Source organism: Malus sylvestris, chromosome 4 (assembly GCF_916048215.2).
Source record: "Malus sylvestris chromosome 4, drMalSylv7.2, whole genome shotgun sequence".
In the NCBI taxonomy this organism is placed as follows: Eukaryota; Viridiplantae; Streptophyta; class Magnoliopsida; order Rosales; family Rosaceae; genus Malus; species Malus sylvestris.
Window position 1 is genome coordinate 29,207,820 of NC_062263.1, and position 11,830 is coordinate 29,219,649.

Below are 11,830 nucleotides of genomic sequence, written 5' to 3' on the forward strand. Positions count from 1 at the left end.
AATAATTGAGAGAGAGAGAGAAAGACCATAAATAATTGAGAGAGAGAGGGCGTCTATACAAAACTTGCACAATCGCAGAGCCAGTTGGTTAAAAATATTATCGTCTTGCAATTAAATTTGAATCTTGTTATAAATAGGCAAAAGTTAGAGATATAACATTTGCTAGTGATAGGAGTGAAGCGGGGGCAAAATATCATACTATTTAGTTTCTTAACTATAACACAAAAGTATTGCAAATGAAGTGAAGAATACTAATATTATTGATTTTCTTCTTTTCTAAGTTGTACCTTGATCACTTGCGGTGTGCTCTCTTTATAGAGTCATATCCATAGGTTTACAGGGAAATGAAGGAATCACGTGTGACTACACCTTTTGAAAAAAGCATAACATAACAAACTCCCTACTATTCAACACTATTCCCATGTGGGCATTCAATCATTCTCACAATTTTCCACAACACTTCCCCTTGGATGCCCACGTATCAACATCAGTTGCCTCGTTAAAACATTGCTTGGAAAAACCTAGTGGGAAGAAACTATAACGAAGGAAAAAGAGTACAACTTTATTTGGATTGTTGATATAGTGTTAAGCATGCTTATGTTGCCTTATTAAAACCTTGATAGGAAAAACTCAGTGGGAAAAATCCTAGTCGAATGAAAAAGAGTACAACTTACATGTATCATGAATGCTCCCCCTGATTCCGCATTTTTCAAATTTAGCTGATTGGTAAGTCGACGTAATCAGATACTCTGCATTAGCTTCTGAAATATGCACTTTGGTAGAGATTTGGTGAACAGGTCTGCCAAATTTTCATTAGAATGGATTTGTATGACTTCAATAACTTTAGCCTTTTGAAGCTCATGTGCACTGAAAAACTTTGAAGATATGTGTTTAGTCTTATCGCCCTTGATGAATTGGGCAACACAGGCTACATTATCTTCATGAATGACAGTTGGAGTGTTTGTCTTTGAAAGTAGACCACATGAATTCCAGATGTGATGGATCATTGATCTTAACCAAGAACATTCACGACTTGCTTCATGTAAAGTAAGTATTTCCAAGTGATTGGAAGATGTAGCAACTAGTGTTTGCTTTGTTGAGCGCCATGAGATTATTGTATCTTCATTAGTGAACACGTATCCAGTTTGTGAGTGGGCTTTATGCGAATCAGAGAGAAAACCAGTATCTACGTATCCAATAAGGATCTGGTCATTTGTGGATTTCTCTAAATATAAGAGACCCATGTCTGTTGTCCCACGAATGTATTACAATACATTTTTGCCTCCCTTCCAATGACAAATTGTTGGAGCAGAGCCATACCTTGCTAACAAGCAGTGTTCTAAAAATCGGTCTAGGTGGTGGCCAACCGTCGGGATTAACTCTTAATCAGGTAAGGACTTAGGCGGCTTGGGCAAACCTTGGGCGTCCTAGGCGGCTGGTTGGTTAGCCTAAGCGGTCTGGAATTTCAATTTTTTTCTGTTTTCAAACTTGAGAAAGAATGAGTACAGTGTGTTCTGGAATTTGTAAGTTTGCAGGTTCTGTTCTTGTGAAGACGAAATGAGGAAGAAGAGGAGAAAATGAGTTTCTCTCTCATCCTTTCATTCTCATGTGACCACCCTCAAACTTTTCCATTTAATTTATTTTTTAATTTCGTCCAATCATGTTTGGATAGCTAGCATTAAGTTGACCTATCAAAAAAGAAAAATGGGCTGTCAATACCCAACATCAAGTTACTATTGATTGTTTAGATTTTTATATTCAAGATAGGGAAAAGGAAAGAATAAAAAAGAATAAAAGATGATCTCCTTTGTTTCTTTCCAAAAAAAGATGGTCTCCTTTGTTTGTGAGTCTCTTGTTGATGTGAGTGATGGGAACTAGGGGTGGAGGGGTAGGGTCACACCACACACGTGGTGGTTGAAATGGGGAAGGATGTTTTTCTAACGGTTTTGGTGCTCCAAAGTTCAAAGTGGGACACCAACCCAGATAAAATCATAAATAAAAGAGAGAAGATTTTGTTGATGATATCAATGTGCGTGGTTTGGTTAGGGGATGCCTAGCATGGCTTCCTAGTAGTTTTATCATGAACCATTCAACCCACTACGTGGGATTTTTATTTGTATTTTTTTTAAATTAGATATAATCATTTAAAATGTCTTAAGTTATATGGCATATATGCTTAATGTGTTTCTAAATTTTAGACTTGTTAGATATTATTTTTGTATTTTATTATTCTTTTATTATTTTATCTATGGATTTTATACAATTATAATTTTTTATGTGTCAATATGCATTTATTTACAAGATATACAAGAAATTTACCTAAATCCGCGCCTAGATCATGCCTAACCGCCTAGGCGCTAGGTGCCAACCCGCCGCCCGACTAGCGCCTAGCATTTTTTAGAACCTTGCTAACAAGTTGACTGAAAAAGCTATATCTGGTCTAGTACATTGTGCTAAATACAATAAAGCACTTATAGCACTTAGATATGGTACTTCTGGACTAAGGACCATTTCATAATCTTCTTTTGGACAAAATTGATCTTTCTTAATGTCTAAATAACGAACGACCATTGGCGTGTTGAGTGGATAAGCCTTATCCATGCCAAATTGCCTTAGAATTTTTCAATGTAATCTAACTGGTGGACCAAAATTCCATTAGCACAATGCTCAATCTGCAGGCCGAGACAATATTTTGTTTTCTCAAGGTCTTTCATTTCAAATTCGCTTTTCAGATATTCAGCAGTTTTATTAAGCTCTTCAGGAGTTCCAACTAGGTTCATATCATCGACATATACTGCCATTATAGCAAATCCAGAATTGGATTTCTTAATGAACACACAAGGGAAAATGACATTGTTGATATATCCTTCTTTGATCAAATACTCACTGAGACGATTATACCATATCCGTCCAGATTGTTTCAGCCCATATAATGATTGCCTTAATTTGATTGAGAGCATACCTCGTGGTTTCTTAGTTGTTTCAGGCAACTTAAGTCCTTCTGGGACTTTCATATATATATCAGTATCTAATTTTCCATATAGATACGCGGTGAAGACATTCATAAATCACATGTCAAGATTTTTCTGAAACTACCAAACTTATTAAGTAACGGAACGTAATTGCATCCATTACAGGAGAGTACGTCTCCTCATAATCAATTCTAGGTCTTTGTGAAAAGCCTTGTGCAACGAGTAGTGCTTTATATCTTGCAATCTCATTTTTCTCATTGCGCTTCCTTGTGAATACTCATTTGTAACCCACGGGGTTTACACCAGGCAGGGTTTGGTGTCCAAAAACATTTCGCCTTTCCAAGGAATTTAATTCTACCTAGATTGCATCTTTCCACTTAGGCCAATCCTGTCTCTGTTTACATTCATCAACAGAGTGGGGCTCAATGTCATCGCTTAATAAGATTTCAGTTGCTACTGTGAATGCGAACATGTTGTCGATGATTATTTCATTTTGATCCCACAATTCATTAGTACATGCATAATTTATGAAGATTTCTTTGCCTTCATGTACTTTTGTCTCTTCAGGGACATGTATCTCATCAATGACATTTTCTTTTTCTGAAAGTACAGAATCATGAATTGTGAATATGTTATTCATTTTCTCTTCCTGAATGATTTCATTTGGATTCAGCTATTCCCTCGTCTTTCTCTTTCAAAGGGCTGAATCTTTTAAACCTAGGGGTCTACCACATTTTAGAAGTGCACCGGATGAATCATTCGTTGCCTTTATTTTGTCCAACAGGGACATCAATTCTTACAGATGCATTTGCAGCTGGAATATATTACTTTGTCATTTTTGAAGCATCATTAAATGCATTTGGCATTTGATTAGCAATACTTTAAAGATAAACGATCCTTTTCTCTTCATTTTCACATTGAATGCTTCGTGGATCAAAATGAGATAAGATAGGTACAACCCATGTCAGCTCTTGCCATTCTTCTGGAACGGTCTTTTCTCCCCCTAACGATGGGAAAACTGTCTCATCATAGTGACAATCAGCAAAACGAGCTGTAAGCATATCACCTGTCAAGGGTTCTAAATATCTAATGATAGATGGTGAATCAAAACCCCCATAAATTCTCAGTTTGCGCTGAAGTCCCATTTTAGTGCGTTGTGGCGGTGCAATATGCACATAAACAACACAACTAAAAACTCTTAAATGTGAAATATTTGGCTGATGCCCAAACACGAGTTGTATTGATGAGTATTGGTTGTTGGCTATGGGTCTAAATCGAACCAATAATGCAGTATGTAAAATGGCATGTCTCCATGTAAAAACTGGCAATTTAGTTTTCATTAGCAGAGTGCGAACTATTAATTGAAACCGTTTGATAAATGCTTCTGCTAAACCAGTTTGAGTATGGACATGAGGAACAGAGTGTTCAACATCAATGCCCAATGTCATGCAATAATCATCAAAGGTTTGAGAAGTAAATTCACCAACGTTATTAAGTCGAATTGACTTAATAGGGTAATCTGTGAACTGTGCTTGCAACTTAATTATCTGAGCATGAAGTCTCGCAAAAATTACATTTCGAGTAGACAATAGGCAAACATGTGATCATCTGGTAGATGCATCAACCAAAACCATAAAATATCAAAATGATCCATAAGGTGGTTGAATAGGCCCACAAATATCCCCTTGAATTCTTTGCAAAAAAGATGGGGATTCAGCATCAATCTTTAGTTGTGATGGTCTAATTACCAACTTCCCTTGAGAACAAGCCTTGCAAGGGTTATCATTTGAGATAACAATGTGTCGACTCAATAATGGATGTTCATTATAGTTGATAATGATTCTACGCATCATGGTGGATCATGGATGACCAAGACGGTCATGCCAAATCATGTAAATTTTTTTATCAATAAACTTCTGGTTCATGACAGTTGTGCTTCAATTGTCTTTATGTATGTATAATACAATCCACTAGATAAACCATGCAACTTCTCCAATATATGCTTATGTGTATCATTGAATGTAATGTATAGATACTCCACATTGTCTGCACTTTTTGTTTCAATGTGGTATCCATTTAAACGTATGTCTTTAAAACTCAACAAAATTCAAGTAGATCGAGTAGCTTACATCGCATTTTGTATGGACAATATTGTTCCATTTGGTAACATGGTCTGGGTTTTCCCTGAGCCTTCAATCTCATCTTATTGACTTGATATTGTTGTTATCTTTACTTTTGTAAGCATCAAGCTTAAGAAATATTTCCGATCTCAAAGTATTGTATGCGTGGTTGCGCTATCTACAAGACAAATACGTGAAACCCCACCCCCAAATTAATTTGTAATTTCACTAAGTTTGGGATATTTTTCTTGTAAAATTATTTTTGGGTCTTAATGTGTGTGCCCATGGGGCCCTCATTCCTTTTTTATCTCCCATACACGGCCTCCTTTTTCTTTTTCCCTTTTTGGACCCATGAGTCCCCCTCTCCCCTTTCCTTTTATTTTCTAAAAAAAGCTCTATTTTTCTCTCTCTCTAAACTCCTTCTCAACTCTCTCTATTTCAGCTTCTTTCGAGGGCTTTTCTCACCAACAAACAATACCACAACAACATCAACATCTCCATTAACACCTTAGTGAGCTTAGAATAAAAAGAGAACACCCCGAACCCTTCCCTTTCTCTCAGCCTACACTGTTCACCAAAGTTCTCCAATGAGTTTCCTCCTCATCTGGCGAAGGTAAGCCTTGAAGCTCATCCAAAAGTTGTAGATCATGTCTTACTGTATGTTTGGAAGTGGTTTTAAGAAGTTTTATCAATGTTTGGACGTAGGAACCTCACAGGGGAAAACTTCCCTAATTTTTTGGCGAGCATTGCCCCTTTCGAGGCAATTTTCGGCCAAACCAAAGTAAGTTGGCCGGCATGCAAGGTATCAACCTCTTCGTCTCACTGATTAATACAACTTTCCTTTTTGAATCACCCAATTTCGTTGAGTATTGAAGAAGTTATATCCATTTGAATCTTACCTAATTTTCGACGACCTTCAAGACTTTCAAGGCATTTTCCAACCAAACCACAACAAGTTATTAGTTGTGCAAGGTACGATTCTCTTCATTTCGTCGAGAACTATGATTTTCATTTTTGAATCACTCGATTTGGTTGAGTAACGAAGAAGTTATGAGCGTTTGAAAGTGTGCCAAAAATCGACCAAAACCTTGGCCTGAGAACCATATCCCAACTCAGATTTCCTTTGGGTTAGGTAGCCCAGCCCAAAGCCTAAGCCCAAATCCCAAAGTCTTAAGCCCAAAGGCCTAACCCAAAACTCTTTTAACCCTTTAAAGCCCAAAACCTTTTTAGCCTAGGCGCTACCTAACCCACTAACCTAACCCTAACCTAAGTCCAAAACCCTAAACTCTAATTGGCCCAAAACCCTTTATGGGGAATATTCCATTAGGGAATATTCTTTATGTTGAATTTTACGAAATTTACCCCGGACCCTTCTTAGCATAATTCGACGTCCTGATTCCATTTTTGACGTCCGTTTTCTCAAATTCAATAGTTTTAATAGTGTTTTATTAATTGGACCCTTTATGTGCTTAGGGGCAATTATTGTGGCATTTCTATCTTCGCTAGTTTGCGTGGCTTTTTGGCGACGAAGTATCTGTGAATGGACCCCTTCTAAAATGCATGTTTTAATAGTAGAAATGCATACATGAAAAACATGATTTACTGAATACGTTTTGTGAACATTTTATGAGAAACTGATTATCATGCTATACTAAGCTTATTTTGGAATACCATATTTTCTATCGAACCCATATTCTTGTAAGATATCTGATGGATGACGATATACTATTTAGAACATGTTTTTATACACTTCTTTATAGTATAGATGATGGATGACTTTATACCATGAATATGCTTTTGAGATATATGTACCTATGTTTGGAAAGATTATTTTCCGTGGTTTTGTGCGTACCTAGTGGTCCCTATTATTGACCTTCGGGTTGGGTGTTGTAGGAGCCTTCAGGCGATTGATACTTATATTGATCTTCGGGTTGGGTGCTGTATGAGCCTTCGGGCGATTGATACTTGTGAAGGAAGTGTTCTGAAGGAAGAGTTCTATATGTCTTCGGAAGATATTGATACCACTAGTTAGCACACTATATACGAGATACATTTTATGAAAGGTTTTATGGCATGCTAGAGTTTTTGGAAAAACTACCACTTATTATGCTATTAGTTTTCATAAAACTTTAGGGGTTAGTATGTTGATAACTGTTTCAATATTATATTATATATATATATATATCAACTCGGTCCACTAATGTTTGTTTTGCGCCCCCTCAGGACTTAGAATTGAGGCGTACAATTCCGGCGTCAAGGCACTTCCGCATCAGCATCTTCGAGTCCTCTCGGTGTAGGACCCATTCTTTTATTCATTCGATTTTATATTATTTCTTCTAGTATTCTAGTTAGTTATATGCTCTGAACACGTTCCTCATTTGCATAATAATTATATTTAAATTTCTATTAGTCTTATGTATTCATTGTTCTCAGCATTTGCATTCAATAAATGGCTTTCGTCACCCTCGGGTGTCAACCAGCACGTATCTATCTTGGTGTTCGGGGAATATCGGGATCGGGGTGTGTCAAATATCTCCACCATTGCTCTTGTTTTGAGAATAACCATAGTTTTTATCCATGCTCTCTGAGTAAGGAAATCACAGTTAAAAACAATTTATTTATAATAAAAGGAAATTGACATACCACTTTTATTGATTTTGAAATGCAAGCATTAGACTACAAGTTCAGGATAATAAGAGTACATTAAACAAGAATGATTCACTCAGACCCATACACTTCATTCCCCCTTTCCACAATGAAGTCTGATACATCTAGGTGGGTTGTGTTTAATTGCCCTGATAAATCGAACACTTGATCAGGTATATCCATCGGTTTAACCTGGTTAAGGAAATTGGTCTCGACACCTTTCTCCTTGAAGGAGGCTTGATACAAATCTACCAAATATTTTAGGGTACGATAGGTATGCGCCCAATGCCCATTGCCACCACACTTATGGTAAACTCCTTCAGGATTTCTATGAGTATTATTCATATAAGCTTTGCCTTTGTGGCGATTTGCATTTTTTGGGCCTGAATTATGCATTAGAACCTGGTTGTAAAACTGAACACCATGATTCATGCCTTTCCTGTTCCACTGACCTCGTCTGTGTCCACGCTCTCGTTTGCATTTATTGCCACGAGAGGATATGGTGTTCATTTCGAGGGAAGCAACATTCATTTCTGAGAATGGTGCAGATCCAGTAGGTCAGGACTGATGATTCTTCATCAGGAGCTCATTATTTTGTTCAACTACAATGAGCACAGATATCAGCTGATTGTACTTAGTAAAGCCTCGTTCTTTATATTGTTGCTGCAAGAGCACATTAGAGGCATGAAAGGTGTTGAAGGTCTTTTCCAGCATATCCTCCTCAGTGATGGTCTTTCCACATAACTTCATCTGGGAGCTAATTTTGAACATTGCAGAATTGTACTCAGCCACCGACTTGAAATCCTGGATCTTCAGGTGAGTCCACTCATAACGAGCCCTTAGAAGGATCACCATTTTCTGATGATTGTATCTATTTCTCGGTGCCTTCTAGAGAGCTAATAGATCATCAACCGTTAAGTTCTCGCTCTTTAGTCTTTCATCAAGGTGACGACAGATAAAGATCATGGCATTCACTCGATCTTGAGATGATGCATTAATTTCCTACTTGATGGTTTCTCCAAGATTCCCTGCTTCCAGATAGATCTTGGCATCCACTACCCAGGTAAAGTAGTTCTTCCTAGTAATATCCAGGGCAACAAAATCAAGTTTTGCCAAGTTCGCCATTTTTTTTTTGAAAGAAAAATGAGATATGTAAGAACTTGCAATAATATGTATTCTTGAGGGATGTAGTGTTAGAACTTATGGTTCATACAAATTTTTCATTTTGATTTTTAGATCAAAATGATAAGCAATCAAAACTTCAGGCTCAAGATTTACATGATTAATGAGAAGGGCGATTATACTGCACCATTCTCATTGAAACAAAATATAGCATATGATGGACAATTATTCCGCACCATTCAAGTAGCAAGAAAATTTAAATATGCAGGGCGGTTGGGCGATTATACCGCACCATCTAAAATTGCAGTAAAATTAAATCTGCAACTCAAGATAAGTGATGATACCGCACCATTTTGGATTGCAGTAAGATTTAATTTGCAGTTCAAGATGGGCGATTGTACCGCACCATCTTTGATTGCAGTAAAAATTAACATAAATAAATATTGGGTTAGTAATCAAGAATTACACCAAACAAGATCAAAAATATATGTAATCGTTATATTGAGGATTAGAAGCAGACACGGTGCTAGCAGATCTTCACAAAAGTATATCAGGAAGATGAGGCAAAGGAAGAAGAAGAACAGTAAAATCCTTGGAGGAAGCATTTTTCGGTGAAGGGAGATGAGAACTGGTTAGGATTAAAGAGTCATGCTGATAACGTGTTATAAATAGACAAAAGTTAGAGAGATAATATTTGCTAGTGACATGAGTGAAATGGGTGCAAAATATCACACTATTTATTTTCTTAACTATAACACAAAAGTATTGCAAGGGAAGTGAGAGATACTGATATTATTGATTTTCTTCTTTTCTAAGATGTACCTTGATCACTTGCGGTGTGCTCTATTTATAGAGCCACATCCATAGCTTTACAAGAAGAATCACCCGTGACTACACCTTTTGAAAAAGCATAACATAACAAACTCCCTACTATTCAACACCATTCTCATGTGGGCATTCAATCATTCTCACAATTTTCCACAACAAGTATATCTTGTAACTTTAAAAAATTATTCAGGTATGACTAATTTGTACATTAAAATTTTTTACCATTAAATTTTGATTATTGAATAAGATTACTAAATTTATCACGTACATATATTAGATAAATTTCTCTAAAAAAATATGGTCACTTAAGTATTTTTACAGTCAAGTTCGGATCTCTCTCTTTCAGTATATTGTTTTCGAATCCATATAGCCAAAATACGAACAATATTACAGTTTGTGATTGATAGGATGGTTGGTTTAAGGTGAATTTCACTACTTTGAGCCTTTTTGAGTGACTGAATAACTACATTATACAGCATACAAAACAGAAAACAAGGATTTGATACAGATTGCTTTCGAGTTTCACCGCATTGTGTTCTTATTGTTTGGCATCGGATTATCGACAGGGAAACGATTCTCGTGCTAGCAATTCACAGACGTTGTTCGGTTCGGCCTAGTAGCATTATCTTACCAAATGGATTCATTTGGTGACCGGTTTGGTTCAGTAAAATAATGTCAAAGTGTAAATAGTAAAATGAATATGGTCGTTTTCTTATACACCAAACTAAATCAAATCAATCCAACTACGGTTCTGTTCGGTTAAATTCAAGACTACACCTCTAACGTTAAAAAACCAAACAAAATTGTTCGAATCGATCAAGTGCAAATATTGAACCAAATTATTCGAATCAATTTTTATTTCTTCATTTTTATCTCTTATATTTCGTAATATTTCTCTATCTTTTCGATCATGTGACTTGCGAGTGAAAGATAAAAATCTTCTTTAATATCAAAATACTTTTGGCACTAGTAATAGAGTACTTGTGAAACCGGAAAGGATCCACACCGGACCCTTTCTTAGGGATCCTAGGTATCATGTGATCGTGACTGTTCATCGTACATTGTGCTGTCAGTTTTCGTTACGTACTATTTATATTTAATTTTAAATTTTAAATTTTGAAATTATTTTTTACTGCACGATGTACGATAAACCGTCATGATCATGGGATCCCTATCATCTTCCTTGTGAAACACCACACATGATGCACAAGTTTACACGTGACCGGCTGAGACCGCTCCAGATGGAAAGAACAAAGCCGCATGTGAAGAATGGCCAAGATGTGATTGATGTGTGTCCCAAACTCCTTGGTGGATTTGGTCGAGCCAATTGCTAGAAGCGACTAGCCTACAAGTCATTGTACAATGTCCATAGACATTACATACATGAAAATATCTTACATGAAACGAATTCATCGTTATATGACGTTATAATTCAATAATTTATTGTTACGTGTAAATATTTCTTTACATACTCTGTGACAGATTTAGAATCTGAACCTTGAGGGAAATGAAAGAGTTCATGAGCAATCCCAATATTATCCTGGAATTAACCTCTCCACCTTCCAACATCCAAACCAAAGCATGAACATCCTCCCTGATAGTCTGCCAAAAAGAATGATAGAACACTCCTTGAAATCCATCGGGTCCCGAAGCTTTGAGACCACCCATCTGCATCGTTGCATCTTGAATCTCCACATCAGATATTGAAGGCAACAAAGACTCATTCATACTGTCCGAAACTGAAGTAGGTACACATTCCAAAATATCTCCCCAATTCCTGCACCCCACAGAAGTGAAAAGATTGAGAAAGTAGTCATCAATTAGTTTCTTGACCCTATTCGGCCGCTCCTCTCAATAACCATCCTCCTGTTTGACTTTCAGTATGATTCCTCCACCCCCGTTGCATGGTTGCTGGATGGAAAAAGGTGTTCGCATCGCCTTCCATAAGCCATTGAACTCGTGACCTTTGTTGCCAAAAGCTTTCCTCCTGCGCCGATAACTGAACAAGCAATTTCGCCTTCTCGTGAATCTCATCAACATATGCACCCCAATTTTTTTGAAGCTCACCAAGTTCAGATGTTAGCGTCTCAATTGCCTGCGCTCGCATCTTGAATTTACTTTGACTCCACCTAATGAATTGAG